Source organism: Alligator sinensis, unplaced genomic scaffold, assembly GCF_000455745.1.
Source record: "Alligator sinensis unplaced genomic scaffold, ASM45574v1 scaffold210_2, whole genome shotgun sequence".
NCBI lineage: Eukaryota > Metazoa > Chordata > Crocodylia > Alligatoridae > Alligator > Alligator sinensis.
Genome location: NW_005841946.1, coordinates 825,546 through 843,909, shown reverse-complemented (window position 1 = coordinate 843,909; position 18,364 = coordinate 825,546). Strand labels below are relative to the sequence as shown.

Below are 18,364 nucleotides of genomic sequence, written 5' to 3'. Positions count from 1 at the left end.
AGCTTTATTTTCCCTCCCTTTTAGCCTACCTGTGTATTTCCCAATCTGCTACAGCAATCCAGCTAACCCTTAAAACCTAGCTATATGTCTCGCTTTCTCCTGGGATTGCAGTATTGCCAACTCATGATTTTTGGCATTGTTCTTAAAGTCTACACTTTGGGAATGCAAAAAACTTAGCTCTTTCTTTTATCTCTCTATATAAATATAGATAAAAGAAAGAGCTAAGTTCTTCGCATTCCCAAAGCATGGACTTTAAGAAAAATGCCAAAAATCATGATTTGACAACACTGGGATTGCAAAGTTTATCTGCAAAGGAGAGAGTCAGAGGAGCATGTAAAGAAATGGCTTTCTGGCCAGTAGGTAGAATAAAAGGCATGAGAAAGAGATGGGGGCCTCTTACACACACTAGGTAGCTCTGCTGTCATTCCCTTATTAGGGTTTGGAGCCAAAACAGGAGCTGAGTTGATTCCCCGGTGCTTGCTGTGGCTTGGGGAAGGGAAGGTCTATTATTACGTCACCTGTTTTATGAATTGGTAAGAAAGAGCCTCAAGTGCCCACCCAGAGCTAGCCGTAGGGAAAATGGGCAAACTTGTTTCTTAGGTGAACTTGTACTTTGCTGCCTCCCCTTCCCCACCAAGTAGGCAGCACTGCTGCAGCTAGAGGCAACCAGGTAGGGTTGCAGGTCTCGATTCAGTGGGGAAGCAGAGTGGCATGGTGCGCCAGGCAGGTAGGCACCCATACCGTCTGGTCTGTCTCCTGAGCAGTGGCTGGAGGCAGGGGGTAGGCTGGGCACCGTTTTTCCAGCCTGGGGCAGGGATCAGCTGGGCCAGGGGAGAACACTGCCATGGGTGCAGGCCGCTCGTGTGTGTGTGTGTGTGTGTGTGTGTGTGTGTGTGTGTGTGTGTGTGTGTGTGTGTTTGTGTGTGTGTGTGTGTGTGTGTGTGTAAGTGTACCCCCCCCTGACCACAGCACCCTGGGCAGTTGCCCACATCACCCACCCCTAAGGCCGGCTCTTTTCTCACCCACATAATTGCCAGGAATTTCCTAGAATCATAGAACATTTAGGGTTGGAAGGGACCTCGGGAGGTCACATCTAGTCCAACCCCCTGCTCAAAGCAAGACCGTCTCCAACTAGATCATCCCAGTCAAAGCTTTGTCCAGCCAGGTTTTGAAAACCTCCAAGGATGGCAATTCCACTACCTCTCTGGGTAACCTGTTCCAGTGTTTTACTACTCTCTCTTTTAATTCTTTCTAATATCTAACCTAAACTTCCCTTGCTGCAACTGGAGCCCGTTGCTCCTTGTTCTGTCATCTGTCACCACTGAGAACAGTCCAGCTCCATCCTCTTTCGAACCCCGCTTCAGGTAGTTAAGGCTACTATTAAGTCCCCCCCTCAGTCTCCACTTCTCTAAACTAAATAAGCCCAGTTCCCTCAACCTTTCCTCAGAAGCCATGTCCTCCAGCCCCCTCACTATTTTTGTTGCCCTCACCAGTAAGCCCAGTTCCCTCAACCTTTCCTCAGAAGCCATGTCCTCCAGCCCCCTCACTATTTTTGTTGCCCTCACCAGAGATGTGGCCTCACCAGTGCTGAAGAGAAGGGAATAATCACTTCCCCTGATCTTCGGGCAGCACTCCTACCAATGCAGCCCAGTATGCCGTTAGCCTTCTCCGCAGCAAGGACACACTGCTGGCTTATATCCATCTTATTGTCCACTGTCACCCCCAGGTCCTTTTCTGCAGAGCTGCTGCCCAGCCAGTCGCCCCCCGAGATTCGCTGTGCACCTGCTGGAAGCACCAGCTGCGAAACCAGAAATGCACTTCCAGTTTTGCTGTTGGTGGTTCCACGCTTGGTGATCAGCCATGGGGGGGGGCCCCCACCCCATCAGTGATAGGCCACTGGGGACCCCCCCCCCTCACCCCCTGTCAATGATCTGGTGCTCCCCCCCAGACTCGGGAGGCACTAGTCGCCCATAAGGTCATTGATGAAGTCATTGAACAAAACCGGCCCCAGCACCAAGCCCTGGGGCACTCCACCTGAGACTGGCTGCCAACTAGACATCAAGCCATTGATTACTACCCTCAGCCCGATGCTCCAGCCAGTTTTCTATCTCCTACCCCCCCCCCCCTCCTTACAACCCATTCATTCAGCCCATACTTCCTTAGCTTGCCTGGGAAAATGTGGGAGATCATACTAAAAGCCTTGCTAAAATCTAGGTATATCACAACCACAGAGCCAGTCATCATATCACAGAAGGCAATCAGGTTGGTCGGGCATGACTTGCCCTTGATGAATCCATGCTGACTTTTCCTAATCACCTCCTTCTCCTCCAAGTACTTAGAAATAGATTGAGGACCTGCTCCATGATTTTTCCAGGGACTGAGGTGAGGCTGACTGGTCTGTAGTTCCCTGGATCCTCCTTTTTTCCTTTCTTAAACATGAGCACTTTGTTTGCCCTTTTCCAGTCATCTGAGACTTCTCCTTATTACCATGAGTTTCAAAGATGATGGCCAACGGCTCTGCAATCTCATCGGCCAACTCCCTCAGCAACCATGGGTGCATCCCGTCTGGCCCCATGGACTTGTGTGTGTCCAGGTTTTCTAAATGGTCCCTAACCTGTTCTTTCACCACTGTTGGCTGCTCCCCTCCTCCCCAAACTGGGCTGCTTGGTGCGGTAGTCTGGGGGCTGACTGTGCCTGTGAGGACTGAGGTGAAGAAGGCATTGAGCACTTCAGCCTTTTCTGCATCCTCTGTCACAAAAGGGCATCCATTCAGTAAGGGACAGATCCAGAAGGGGTGCAGTGGCACGGCTGCACCCCCCCCCTCCCCCCCACACACACATTTTTGGATTGGATCACACTACAGCAGCCTCCAGGGATTTTTTTAAGTCCCTAAGGCAGGTAAAAATGCCACCCCCCACTTCCCCTCTGTGCTCAGAGGCACATCTTAGAAGCATAGAAAATGAGGGTTGGAAGCGACCTCAGGAGGTCACATCTAGTCCAAGCCCCTCCTCAAAGCAGGAGCATCCCCAACTAGATCATCCCAGCCAAGGCTTTGTCTAGCTGGGTCTTAAAAACTTCCAAGGGTAGAGCTTCCACCACCTCTCTGAGTAGCCTGTTGCAGTGCTTCACCACCCTCCTAGTGAGAGAGTTTTCTCCTAATATCCAACCTCAATTTCCCTGGCTGCAAATTGAGACCATTTCCCCTTGTTCTGTCAAATCTTTTCCTTTCCCAGGGGTGGGGGAAGCACCAGAGATGCTTCTGTCCACCTCAGGCAGGCTGCATGGAGGCTGGATTCATCTAGGGATGGGGACAGTGGCAGCACAGATGGGCAGGCAGGTTCCTCTTCCCCATGTCTGCTGGACCCAAGTCTTCCAGATTCATTGCCCCCTGCATTGAACTCTTTCGTCAAAGCTTCCCCTTGTCCTTCTACCCCATAGCACAAGACAGCTCTTTTGATAATTCCCTTCTCTAAAAGAATTCTCTTTAGGGTAAAATTGCCAACCCAGATTAGGGACAGATTTTGATCAAACATTTCATTTTCCAATTCCATGATTTGCCCGTCTTCCCTGTCCCCCACAGAAATTGCTTGTGCTTTCATCCTTGCTGGCAGTTGTTCTGGCTGCTCTTGTTAGGTACTTTTTATTTAGTCTTTTTGTAGACTATCTATGAAATGTTCTGCTCGCTAGAGATCATATATATATCATATACGAATTCCAATACATATTAAATACTAATTAGGCAAAACCTTTCATATCAAATTATAGCCATCTTTTTAAATTCTTCAGTTTATAATTGGGGGAAAAAAAAAAAGGAAGGCATTTGGGGTTGTATATTTTCCAGTTCACAGCAGAGGTTATTCGCATTTTTTTTTTTTTTTCCAAGTGGATTCCCATCATGGCTGTTTTCTGTTAAACGGAATAAAAAACAATCTGATGAACACTAGTACATTTAATTTAATTTTAAATTGCAAAAAAGAATTTTTCCTATCTCTTATTTAAACCAGAGTAGAATTATTTCCATGGGCAGGATTGAGAAGTAAATGTAATGTTATGTAACTCCTGCTGCATGGAAAAAAGGGCAGGAAATGAGCTGACCCCTCCACCTAGACACTAGTCTGGTGACTTGCCCCAGCAGGCTCAGACCTTTAAGCAAGCGTACTAAACCTCTCCTTAACATGCAGGATTTATGCTTTGCATACGTAGGATTTTTGTCAATATTTGTTGCTGACGACTGGTCATGATGGGGGAGCTACTGGTGCAGTGCAGGGTCTGATTGTAAATGAGGCTGTGTTATCAGATGCTGGAGTACATATTGTATAACGAGATGTGGTCCTTTCTGGATGGAGGGGAAATACTTTCAATGAGACTTGCGCAACCCATGGTCCTTAGGTAGTTTTGAAAAATCCTTCCTATAATGCTTGAGTGATTAGAAAAATATATAGATATAGTAGATCTCACAAGTAGGATCATAAAAATGTAGAATCATAGAAATACTGGTACTAATGGGGTAGAAGCAGACGTTCATCTGTAGTATCACATTTTTGTCTCCTACAGTGAATCTTCTGCTGGAAGATGCAGATATTTCCCTCCCTAACTTTGTATCTCTTGTGGGTTTTAGAGTGGTGTTTCTGCTTTGGATAATTAGTAGGGGTTTGCAAAGGGGGCCCTGTTCGATTTGGATTTGGCCCAAATCGGGGGACAGTGATTTGATTAGTTGATTCACACCACTGTCCCTGATTTGATTCGGCCAAATCCAAATCTGAAGATTTGATGTTGATTCAGCGAATCCATGATTCAGACATAGACGCAGATTTAAATGTTTTCTCTACATACCTTGAGGTACCAGCGTGGCTCATGAATGCTGCGATGCTGGGGCGGATGGAGAGTCCCACAAGAGCACGGGGGGGGGGGCCTCCTCCTGCTTGGCAGCGAACCCAGAAGTGGATCAGAAGTACTTCCAGTCCACTTCTGGGTCTGCTGGGGGACGCTTCTCCTCCCCCCCGCACCCCTTTGGCTCGGCGATTGCCTATGGGTGGACCCCGGGTGACCCCCCAGACACCGGAGGCACCAGTTGCCGAGATGGAGGGGTGCAGGGGAGCCCCCTGCGCGCTCTCCAGCAAACCTGGAAGTGGACTGGGATTGCTTGCTCCACTTCTGGGTCTGCAGCCGAGCGTGCTGGGGAGCCCCCCATGCTTCTGTAGGACACTCCATCCTCCCTAGCATCACAGCATTCGTGAGCCACCTGCTACCTAGAGATGTATAGAAAAAACTGTGTCTATGTCCGAATCTATCCAAATCGATTTGGAGGGTTCCGATTTGATTCGGGGAGATTAAAGGGTCCTCTGATTTGATTTGGCCACCGAATCGGGCCAGATCTCTGCCGAATCAAATCGGGGACGGAAGTTTCACACAGCCCTAATAATCAGTACAAAACTTAGAGCCATGCTAAAATGCATGTGGTCCAGAGACTGATAAGGCATAGATATGTTAAGTCCCTTGTATTAATTAGGAAAGCTGCTCACTGTATCCATGTTATTTAATGTAGCATGTCTGTAACCAGAGGTGTTCTCAGTATAGTGCACAGGCCAGCCCTGTGACCTTGGGTTATCCTTATCATTGATACAGGCCATATAACTAGCAGAGAGTCACTGCTCTGAATGGGCTGAGCTGTATGTTGATCAACATGGTTCTTGTCTCATCTCGAGAAGAAATATGTGGTGGGACCTGTGATCTCTGCCAGCTCGTCATCAAAGATGAGGGCAATTGAATTATAGCATTGCACCTAAGTTGTGAAGGATACGATACAACGGTGGCTCTTGCAAATGTATTCATGTTTTGTGGGCACCTTGGGCAGGGGGACAATTCTTTAATTACATCTGTCTTCCTTCCATGTGTTTTAAAAAAACAAAGCCTTTCTATGAAACCAGAACTATAAACTTCCAAAAAATGCTAATAGTAAAAACACATTTTTCATGAAAATAAGTAGATACCTCACAGATCTCTTCTTCAGCAATCCCTCGCAGTTGAGGATGATTTGCCTTCCATGATCGTCTTATCTGTGTGTCCGAAGATGGCTGATGAGGCCTATCCAGGATCGACAGACTCTACGGCAGCTTGGACATGTGTTTCTGTGTGGAGCAGGCAGTACTGGATTCATGACCTGGTCTGTGAGATGCTGTTCCTGCTGCTCCCGTTTTTCCATCTCCTGTTGTTGTTTTGAGGTTTCAAAGTAGTACAGCAGACTCTTCCTCCATTTGGGGCAGCCCTGAGTTAATAGTCTCCCACGGGTTGACATTGATGTTGCATTTTTGTAAGATGGCCTTGAGGACATCCCTGAAGCACTTTTCCTGCCCTTCTCTTGAGCATATGCCTTGGGCATCACAGAGTTAGGCTAGTGAATATTAATACTAGGGCTTTGCAAATAATACTAATAACCAGCAATACTGTTTCATGTACCCAACTCAACTACAGTGCTGTACATAGTGAAGTAAAGAAAGCATACATGCCTCATAATCGCTCTTGTATCTAAGGAAGCATTCCTAACGAGGACTCAAACTGCATGTTCTGATAAAGGTTCATAACATTGAACCCTTTGGCTTAGTGTAAGTTTTGTCCTAGGGTAAAAAAAAGTTCACTTTGCAAAACAGCATCAAATGCTTATTATATTGTTCTTTGTTTCTTTGCCAAGTGTGGATTTAAAATTGGAATAATTCAAAAAGCAGTGGGACATTATGACTCATTCAGTACCTCCTGGGCTTTTGACATTATCGTAAAGCTACATACACTTGAGTGCAAGGTTAAGTTAGTGGATTTCGGCAACAGAACCTGCAGACTTTATTGAAACCACAGAGTACCTGATTAACTGTAAACGATGATTTGGTTCTTCTGCGCAACCAAGCAATATAGTTCCAGTTACATATGTGTTATGCAGAGCGGTAAAACAAGTGATAGTTGGTAAAGTATCACTTGAAGTTAAATCTAGGGCTTAATGTTAGAATGACACTTAAAATCCCATTTGATTTTTATCAAGTTATTTGTTTCAAAATGTTAGCATCGTCTTTTGCGTAATTTTATGTTTAACTTTTTTTTGTTTAGTTTTGTGCTCTCAAATCCTGTTTGGATTTTTAGGAATAAGTATTACGGGGCGGGGAATCAATAAAAGATTTTATGGCTACAAGATGCTCAGCACAATTTGTATACATTTTCTGCATCTTGCTTTGAAAACAAAGAAAGAAAGAGTCTACAGTCCTTATTCCATTTGAGGATTAAAATGAGTTGTATCAATTAGCATGAATGATGTTAAAAAGAAAACATTTTTTTTCTAATAAAATCTCCCATGCTGGAAGTTTAGAGTAATTTGCTTGAAGCCAAAAGTACTCTGCTTACATTCTTGTGGAGGCTAACGTCATATTAAGTCATATGTTAGCTGAGTTGCACTGATTAAATTATACATGTTGAATTCAAAGTTTTATCAACTTGATGGAACTCTTTGTTGGAAAGCTACCCCTTCTGTCTATTTGGATTGTCTTTTCATTATCCTTTTCCTGACTTTGAATCAGTGGTTTTTGTTCTGACTAATAGCTTTCATCTTTGTATTATAAGGGATTGTGGTATGTGTCAAGACTATAGATTTTATTGTCCTTCATATTAGAAAATCAAGACACAGTTGATATGTATTTAGATTTTGAAATGTAAATGCTCAATGTAGGGTAGAGGTTGCTAATATGTACCTCAGAATTTGAACAAACCTGATTTAGTGCCTTATGGTTATTGCAAAAGATAAACATTTGACACTGAGATGGTTCTTATTAATTATTATAAAGTAATGTTTGAAAGTCAGGAAACTTTGGCGTGCCTGTACACAAGCACGGAGGCTGCTCCAATGCACTGGAAGGCTATCACATTGGAGCAGACTTGATTAATCGAGTCTGCTGGAGCATGGCAATTACTACGCTCCAGCAGCCTTCTGCGTCTTGTGTATCAGCGCCCCTGTGCTTAAAAATGGCGACGGAAGCAGTTGAACTAAAGCTCATCAAACAAGCGTTAGTTCAAGTGCCCTCGCCACCATTTTGAATTGTGAAGGTGCTGATGCACAAGACACGGCAGTGCTTTAATTAGGGCGGCTCTTGGAGCTGCTTTAATTAAAGCACCGCTCCTCCATCCCCGGAGCACATGTAAAAATGCCCATAGAAGATTATGGTTCCAAAAAACCTAAATACCATCAATTTAGAAACTATGCAGTGCAGAAGATTACAGTTTCTACTGCTTTAAATTGACTTCTTTTTCCATCCTTGTGCATCTGTATTTAGCGCAAAAGCCCAGTGAATCATGGGTTGTAAATTTTATTTACCCTGGAATACCAACTCTGTTGGGTATACCTGAGATTCCTCTGTACCTCTGACACGCTAAAAAAAGAGGGGTGAGACTGAATCACAACACAAGGTCACGTTTCTAGATTACACACATGCAACAGGAACTTAAGTGTTTTCTTGTCCATGTTTGAGTTCCAACAATGCGCTCATGTACAACTCTGATGCTTCTCAGATGTAAGGCCCTATAATTGGTATTTTTTAGGATAAATATATTAAAAATTAACCTGTTGCCTGTATTGAGGATATCAAGCCTTTGATCGGTAGCTGAAGAATGAATGGGCTAAAATTTATATAGCAGGGGTGGGCAAAATGCAGCCCGCGGGCCAGTTGCGGCCCACCAGGCCATTCTATCCAGCCCACGGGGCCCCTAAAAAATTTAGAAAATTAATATTTATCTGCCCCTGGCTGCCTGTCATGTGGCCCTCGATGGCTTGCCAAAACTCAGTAAGCGGCCCTCTGCTCAAAATAATTGCCCGCCCCTGTTTATATAGGCATCCAGCAGCGGTGTGGGAGACGTGTCAATTGGTCTTATGATGGTCATATTTTATTAATGTAGTACATGCTGATTTATATGTGATGTGGACTCTGCTTCTACCAGCAGTGGCTGGTATTCAGTTTGTAATTATTGAGCAGGGCAGTTTTGTAGTGTCCTCTCTGGGATAGCGGAGTCTGGGCCTGACAACCAAGTGTCAGTGTTTGAAGTAGGGGAGCAGAGTCTTGATTGATGCTGGGAGCTTAAATGAACATTTTCATACTTTCAGACATGGCATGGTTTAGAGACTCGTGGGAAAGTTTTTCAACTCTCAAATGTTTGTTCTTTATATTATTTAATTGTCCCGTTCTTATTTTAAATGGTGAACAAATTCTAGGAATTGAGTAATATCCCTTTTAAATACTTTGTGCGCCTATTAGTGGCACACACGTGTCTTGCGTCTAGTCTATGCTGCAAAGGTCTGCTGGGGTATGCAAGCTATCCTGCATAGATGGCTGTGTTGGGGTGGATGTAGCTGTGCTGGCAGAAGGCGGTTCTTGCTTAGTGTGTGGTGTTCAGGGCAATGGTGTCGCCAAACTGGCACAAGAACCCCAATATACATCTCCATTACACCATGGGCACTACGCCAACATAACTACACTGGCAGAGCTATAGCAGCAGAAGCTCCATAATGTAGGGGAAGCCTTGGAAGCTACCAGACTTAACCTAGATCGGTCGTGTGTGTATGTAGGGCTTGTATGCTGCGTCTTGTTGGTAAATGTGCCTACCTGGACTTGCAAGCTGTGCCTTGTTCTGGTAGCAGACCCAATGCCAATTCTCTCTGGCCAAAGGCAGCTGAATATGCACGTCAAAAAAGAAGTCTTTAGAGAAAGATTGCCGTCAGGCCAGGAGTTCTTCAGGCTTGGTCTCGGGCTTTGCCCATGCACAGGAATTGAGTCATTTTAATGACCTGGGTAGATTTTAAAAAGGAGTATAAACAGCTTCCCCCAGGGTAGATGCACCTACACAACATCAAAATGCTTGGGCTGACACAACTTCAAGTCAAAAGGTCCTCTCTTTTATGTGAAGGCACCTTTATTCCAGAATAACTGCACACTTGGGGCCTTTAACATGACTATTTTGGCTTTTAAAAAAAATCATATCCCCTAAAATTCCTAAATGGCATTGTGGAAGTGGTGAGACTTATAAGCGTAGACACATCCTTGGACCTGTCACCTTCACTTTTGCCAAATGAGCCTTAACTCAACTCCCTTGTAGAAATAATGTCTTTTCAAGGTTGCATCTGAGAGAAGCTGGCGTTGGAATTTGATGTGTGCTAATGGTTATCTTCCTGCGGATGTCTGTATACTCATCATGTCTGAGCCCTGTGAGTCACCAGAACTTTGTCTCAAAAGATTGCTAAGACTGCTCAGGGTTTTCCCCTCCTCCTCCCTATGTTATCCCTATGAATGTTCATGTTTCAATCTGCACTTTGGGAACAGCTTACTCTTTGAAAGGAGGGGTTTGAGAGTTTGCAATGCAGTTCAGTTTAGAACCTGCCCTTTTGGGTGAAGGGCGTGTTGTTCCCAATAAGCACTCTTACTTATATATCCAAGAGCCTGAAAGGCTTGTTGCTAAAGCTGTGTCATAATATTTTGTGTTGCTATACAATAGCGTGTTGTTACAATATCATATGTCCCTATAATATTTATTTTTGCCTTGCTGTCTTGGCATTGTCTGTCTGTCTTCTTCTGCAATACCATCCTTGCTCACTACATCCTCAGGCAAAGCTGAAGAGGGCAGGAATGAAGGGTGCTCCAGGGGATGGCAACACCGGGGAGCTCAATGCCTTCGAAAGCTAAGCAGGCCTGCCCGCGGCACAGAGGGCTCCGCATTAGAACAGATGGAGCCTGTCATTCCCCACAAAGGTTTGCAGCTATTTGCACGCATGCTGGATTGCACGAGGAGATGTCCATTCTGTGACCTTCCCCTCGCTGAAGTAGGCACTGCTCCAGTTGTATTCAGGCACTAAGAAACAGGCTGTCATGCTCGATCCAATCCAGCACAAGAGCTTTTAGGGATAAAATGTTCCCTGCGCTGTCACCCACAAGCCACCAAGTGCAGCTGTAATTATTGTCCTAATATTCTCATACTGTTCTCCTTAAATTTAGCAGAGGATATGTAGAACTGGGAGCTTATCAGGACATTTGAGATGAACAGCTTTCTGGTGCCTTATTATGACCCACACTTGGCCCCTTTGGGCCAGATTCTCTGCTGGTTTCACCCATTTACAACAGCAGATAAATTGGCCATAGAAATCTGCAGGATTTTATTTGAAAGTCTTTTAAAATAAAGCTGGATATCTTTCTGGAAGCTGGAACACAAAATCTTGAGCTCATTCTAGGCAAAACTAGATGAAATTCTTCACCTGATGTTCTTTGAGAGGTCAGACTAGGCGACCTGCTGGCTCTTTTTCCTTTGAACTGCATGAATTTCTGAAACACTGCTCTTTTGAAATGGAAGAATTTGGGGGAGGTCGTTGCCGCCTTTGTTCAATGAACAAAGTCCATCCTGCCTTGATGCATAGCGGGTGACTGCATTGAAGGCAATGCAGTTAAGCCATTTCAAATCTGGTAGCATTAGATGTCTGCTCCATGTTGAAGAGCAGTACTGGTTATAGAGTAAATCGATTTGGTTCACTCTTTGGTACTGTCCTGGTAGTAGGGGTAGGTGCTAACAGTTTGAATGATACAAATTGTAACAGTAAAAAGGTAAGAAGGGAAAACATATGATAAATATGGTTCATTTAACTTTAAAAAAAACACAACCCAGGGTGACCAGTAGGTGGAGGGTTAAACAAAAGGAAAGATTATAAAAATGTGCAGTTTTGGCCTCATTACAAATGACTCTCTTTCAGGCTTTATAGCATTAATGTTGCTTCTCATAAACTTTGAAAGCAGTCACCCATTTAGAAAGATTAAATTGATTAGTCATTCAGAGCATAACAACACATGTCCATGAGGTCTGTTCCCCAAAACAGACCTGTTTCCCTGAATAGGAAATTCAGCTGATACCATAAAAGCTTTAGGAATTAAAGTTGGTCTCGTATCTACAATTTGCCAGGTGGTTATATCTGACAGTACTATTTATCAATCCCAGTGCACGAGTAGCAAAAATGGAGGCATTATTCTTTTGAGTTGGAAAATACAAATTTTAATATGTTATGTGCTGGGGTCAGAAAAAAATATCTTGGAACCAGAGTAGTGAAAACCCTGGCAGTGTCTTGTTGCTTGTCATCCTTGCAGGGTCAGAGTTAAAAGAAGCTTGACCTTAACCCATGCTCTTCTAATAGCTTCATGATAGTTTATTGTAAATAATTTGTGTGCATGGACTTGTTCCACTTTCTAGTTACAGAGGAAGTTATTACTGACAAGTTTGTCCTATCATAACTTCCACTGCCTTCCCAACTGCCTACTAGGCCTGTGCAAATAGGCAACTATTTGATTCGGATTTTTCCAATTGGATTCAGAGATCCGAATTGCTCTTCTGATTTGGAAAAGATTCGGCGATTTGGCACTAGGGTATAATGGGGAATCAATGAAATATCTATAACTTTGTTGTTTTTTTGGCTGATTCACATGAAACTTGCAGGGATGGTAGCCCCTGCTGAGGCCACAAAGCCTGCCATGTTTCAAGGAGATAGGTGTAGGGGTTTCTGAGAAACTGCACTTCAAACTGCTGACGTGTGTGTGTGTGTGTGTGTGTGGGCACAGGGAGGGGGAGTCTGGGTTCTGGGCCCTGCACTTCTGGCCGCAGGCAGGCAAAACTTGGACATCTGACTCCCCAGGCACCTCTGCACTTCTACCTGCACTGCTGCATCCCCTTCCCTCCACCCCCCTTGCACCCCAGCCTGTCCCTCACCCCCTGACGCCTCCATTCCCATGTTCACTGACTGACTTTCTTGCCTGCATTGCATGCCAGGCCAGCCTCTGGCTTCTTTACTATTCCTTCCATCCAGGACCAACTGCAGGTACTTCTTCAGCCTGACAAAGGGTTTTTCAACCCGAAAGCTTCCTAAGAGAGATTTTTCTAACTATTTTGGTTTTTTTCATAAGAAACATAAAAACACAAGAGAAGCCATCACACACCACGAGTAACATATACCCAACACAACATCTTTACTTCTTGCTGTCTATTCCTTTATAACCTTTGTTACCGTTCCATCTGGGTACCTTTGCTGCTGCTGCTGATGCTACTGGTGTTGAGCCAGCTAAGTTATTTTGACCTGCCGTTGTTAACAGTGGTGGACTGAACCAAGGCTATAGGGGAAGAGGAGGCCTCACAGGGACACACTGCCATGTTGTGCAGAGGCCCCAGTGCCAGGAAGGGCGCATCTGAACACACACTGTCCCCACAAGCACCCATGTCACAAATTTTGCCTGCCTGCAGCCAGAGGTGCAGGGCCCCAGAACCCAGACTCCCCCTCCACACATGTTCTTGACAGCTGGCAGGCTTTGTGGCTGCAGCAGGGCCTAGCAGACCTGCAGTTTTCACCCCCCTGCGCCTTAACACACATGCAGTGTCACATATGTCATGAGTTTTGCTTGCACCTCAAACTGCTGATAGTTTCCCAGAAACCCCTACACCCATCACCTTGGAACTTGGCAGGCTTCATGCCCTCAGCAGAGTTTCATCCAAATAAGCCAAAAATCAACAAAGTTATAAATATTTCATTGATTCCCCATTATACCCAATGGCCGAATCTCCAAATCTTTTCCGAATCGATTCAGAAGCTCTGAATCGATTCGGAAAGCCTAAAGCTTTGGATTTGTAGATTCAGTATCCAAATCATCTCTGAATCCGAATCCCAATCTGAAGCTTTGCACAACACTACTGCCTACCCAACTAGTCAACACATAAGCCCATACTTTCTCAAAATTATTCGTGTTTATTTTTTTTTTTTAAAGACAGGGAATGTTCTATCTAGTTCAGTGTTACAATAAAAGTTTAAGTCTCTGCAGATTGTTTCCATTTGAAAGCCCTCAAGGCTTCAAAAATAAACTTTTCCAGAACCAAACAGGTTCACTCTGTAACCACTATTATGCTCCAGGACGGCAAAGAACATTTGCAGCCACCAGTCTGAAATCCTACAGCATTTGCATCTCTTCTGGATAATGATGGTGCTGATGATGCTTACCAACCTTTCAATTTTAGTGTAGATGGGGGCTTTTTACCTAAGCTAATGGTTCTTGTCCTTTCTAAACTCCAGGCATCCCTGAGAAAATGCCAGCTCTTAGCTTTCACTCATTTCTTGACTAGGGGAAAAAGAGCAATTATTTTGTTCAGAAAGACCACAACAGCTCAAAATGGTTTGGACACTCTGGGTTCCTATTTGAAATCTCTGGAATTAACTTGTGAACCACTGTAGTGGCACTTTTACACCTAACATGGCCATAGTACTCTGGTTAAGAGTCACTTATCTAAGCATTTGGGAAACATGGATTGCTTGAGCTCAGTAAGCATCTTTGCGACTGCTGTAGGTTTTTGTCATCTTCCTTGTAGGGTGCAGGATACTGCTGTACAAGAAGGAAAATGTTGTGCCCAAGAGAGCAAGTCGGGAGCAGAGCTGGGAACCAAACGTATCTCCTGACTCAGTTCTAGGCTTCAAATGCCAGATCACACTCTCATCCCTAGAGGAAGGAAGTCATGTATATAAAAATGTTGGTAGAACCCCTGGTACCTACCTTACCTTCTGAAGCAAAGTAGATCAGCTATACATAGTTGCTTTACCATTAATATGACATCACTAGTGGAGCAGGGGGAAGGAAAAGTAACTTGTAAAGGTGAGGATAAATGAAGTGTCAGGGGTTCATTAACATCCAAGCATCAAAAGACAAGACTTTGGTTCATAAAACCTAATCTAAAAGATTGCATACCTAGATAACTCAAAAGCACGAGGCTCTCAGCTGGGGAGGGGGAGGTCACGCAAATATTAGATGACCACCTGGTCTGTTTTTTAAGCATGTCTTTTATTTGATTATCAGATTTTTTAAAACCTGTTTTCAGATCACACAATGTTTCATGTTGCCATTTGGTACTGTAGTGCAGTGCTGTGGCCTTGGCCACCTTACTGAAACCATCCTAGGAGGACCCAAGGCTCAGCACTGCATACATGGACATATTTTTGGCTGCCAGATCCCAACCAACAGCAAATACTAGTGTTTTTTCTTAAAGAAATATTAGAATGATGGCAAGAACCCCAGGGTCAATTATGTTGGGGCGTTAGGGTGACCACCCCTCCATTATTGAGTGGAAATAAAAACATCAAGCCCTGGCCCCGAGCTGAATGACTCCAGGACAGCGCTTGTCTTGAATTCCCCTGCACACAGTCAACTATCGTCCCAGTATGTGCAGGGATCCCGGTTTTCTGCTCACCGTGAGAAAACTGCAGGAAACTGCAGGTTTCCCCTTGCAAGCTGGCAGGGTTCCTGCCTGCAAAGGGGGCTGAGGGGAGTGGGACACAGCAGGCACTATTTGCATGTGTGCGTGTGCACAAATGTGTGTGATCAGGAACACAGCCCCAGGCAGAGGTGGACAGCAGCTGCCCCAGCTGCCTGCAGATAAATCTAGCGGGGAAGAGGGGCATTGGTGACAGAGGGAAGACAGAGGTGAGGGAGGGAGTGGGGCAGGGTAGGTGGCTGGGGCTGGGGGTGTTGTGCAGCCAGCATGGGGCTTGGGGCCAGGATGGGAATGCGCAGCCACGGGGCCTGGCCAGGGAGCGGGACAGAGCCACAGGCAGCTCGTCCAAGGGGGCATGTGTCCCTGCTTTTGCCTTGTGAAAAGGTGGTTACCCCATGGGGAGTGGCTGACTGCAAGACATGCAGGACTTGATGGATCAAGGCCTTGATTCATCAGTCCATCTCTTCAGCAAAATATATGCCTAAGTGTAAGTCTACATTTAAGTCATTGGCTTCCATGGGCATGAGTGGATGTTCAGAATTAAATGGACCTGAAATGCTTGGCAGAAGCAAGGCGTAGATGGACTTCTGTCCTGGCTTGGCAGGAAGGTAGGTTTTCACAGAAGCACGTTCTCCATTTGCATTCAGCTTTATGAGCTTGGTTCAAGGCCCGTTGAAAGTCCATGGGATGCTGCCCAGTGACTTCATTCCATGTCGCATTAGGCCCTGCAATCTTGATTTGGGTTTGTCTTTGTTTCCTAAAGATTTCCCATGGCAAAAAAAAGAAAAGAAAATGAACCCCAGAGAACGTTTCTACTTTGGGCCATAATGACAAACCCCGACACTAGCAGGAAGTAACAGAGGTGATCTGAATGCGATGGGACCTCATAAATTGTGTGTGGGAAAGGTTCCCCTTCCTTTCCTCTAACTGATGACGTGCCAAGTTTATTCTCCAGTATTTACAGTGAGATTTGTTTGTTTTGATACCCTTTACATGTTATCAGGGAAAAGACAAAGAAGAGCCCCAGGAAGTTTATACTTTGTGATGAGGCCAGTAAAATTTGGGCTTTAATTTTCTTTCTAGTCCTATATGTTTTCATTGAAACTTAATATATTAAGGGGATGTGAGATTGCAATCAAAGCAGTTACTGCTCTAGCTGTCGCTTATTTTTATGTATGAATTTAGTGCTAATGAAAGGTACCAGACTAACAACCTTGGGGTTGAAATCCTTGGCTTATTCACTGATCAAGGAAGAATAGCACAAGTTTTTTACATAATGCATCTCATCTCTGGTCCAAAGAGATCACCTCTGGCGCCAGAAGGGAGTCAGTCTCTAGCCCAGGCAGTCTTTGGACGAGACTGATAATGATGGGGATCTATGAATGGAGTCCAAATATCCTTGCTCTTAGAAAAGTAGCTTCAAGGCAGAGAGAAAAGCGATGGGGAAACCTCAAGAGAGAGGACCAGGATGATATTTCCCAAATTATTTCATTGGAAGAAATATATAAAGAATCTTTGAACACTCAAAGCCACAATGGCCATGTCCAGACAAGCACGGCAGTGCAGTATGTGGCACCGCAGACACGTCCGCGGTGTCGCATATGGCACGTTCAGCTGTTCTCCATGCTTCAAGGGAGCAATGCTGCGGAGGGAAGGGGGAGTTGACCCCTGGATATCCAGAGGTCCAAAAACCCCATGCAAAAAAAAAGGTGGAGCAGCGCACACGGGGACAGTGTGCAGTGCTTAAAATTTGGGCCTGGTTGGCTAGAGCCACACTGCAGCTGCCGGCCAGGCTCCAAGTGGCAGGATCGCTGCTGCTGCATCCCGGGAAGGCCCCCAGATAAGGCTGCTGGGGCCAGCCCACTGCTGGACCCAGCCCTTGAACATGCTCTGGCATGAGACTGGAGGAGGACAAAAAAGGCAAAAAGGGTACAATTTGTGTAATATGCCAAATATCATCCAATTGGCACTAGATTCAGGTGTTTCTACTACCTACTTCCTAGTTTTCACAGTAATATATTTAGGTGGACACCGGGCAACTGTTCTAAGCTGGGAAGGGCTGTTAGCTAGTAGCTGTCACGTTTTTGAGTCTTGGAGCAGGAAAAATGAATGACATTTGCTCCTAAAGAGCTTGCTCTCCTTGCCGTTCCCTCCTGAGCTAAAGTGTACCACCTTTGCCTTCCTCACAAGGTTTTTCATTCTAGTTTTACTTTTGAATTTTTCTTGCAATAAATGTGACATTAGCTGATTTGCACAAGACAGGAGCTGGATGGCAGGGGGTCCTCTTTCAAGTGGCAAGGTAATAAGTGCAAGTGGATATTCTATGATTCCCAAGTTTGAGAACTAGGTTAACCCCACATGTTGAGGTACAAACAGTAATTTTGAAACCGGAGTACATTTCACCCAACATCAACAGGCAACTTCATAACTCCTGCATCTTTGCTAACGGTATTCTTAATGCTTAGCACATATGTCACGTTTCTCTCATTTGACCAGCTCATGCTTACAACACCCTGGGATTCCTTCAACGTTTCTCTCATTGGCCCATCAATCCTTACAACATCCTGGGATGATTAGTACCGCTTTCCAAATGGGGAATCCAGTGCAGTAAGTGGTCAAATGACATGGCCAAGGCTGCACACAGGTACCTTCTCAGGCAGCATTTGCTTTCTGAGGTGTTTTTGGATCTGTTAGGATGAACAGACAGCTGGCTGCCTGTCATTCCTAATTTTTTATAACAGGCTGGACAAATATCTTCCAGGAATAGTTTAGGTTGAGCTTACCCTGCCTTGGGACAGGACAACGAAGTTGATGACCTCTTAAGATCCCTTCCAGTCTTACATTCTATCGTTCTGTGATTATAAGACAAGTCAGCAACCACCTTTTTTGAGGAGGGGAACAATTTTGCCCAGCAGCTTTGACATTTTATATAGCATTTCCAGATGTTCTGGTTCCCATTTGCTTGTCCCCTTTCACACGGGCTTTATTGAATGAGTATAGCAGGAGGATGGACATGTCTCCAGGGAGACGGTGCTGAATTCTCAAGTAGATATGATCTCAT

At 44.9% G+C, this 18,364-nt stretch overlaps 1 protein-coding gene across 2 annotated transcripts in view; it reads left to right on the top strand.

Annotated features, from left to right (window-relative positions):
- The window catches only part of CERS3 (ceramide synthase 3), a 73,338-nt gene that overhangs the window by 52,883 nt on the left and 2,091 nt on the right, over positions 1–18,364 (top strand). The window lies entirely within an intron of this gene.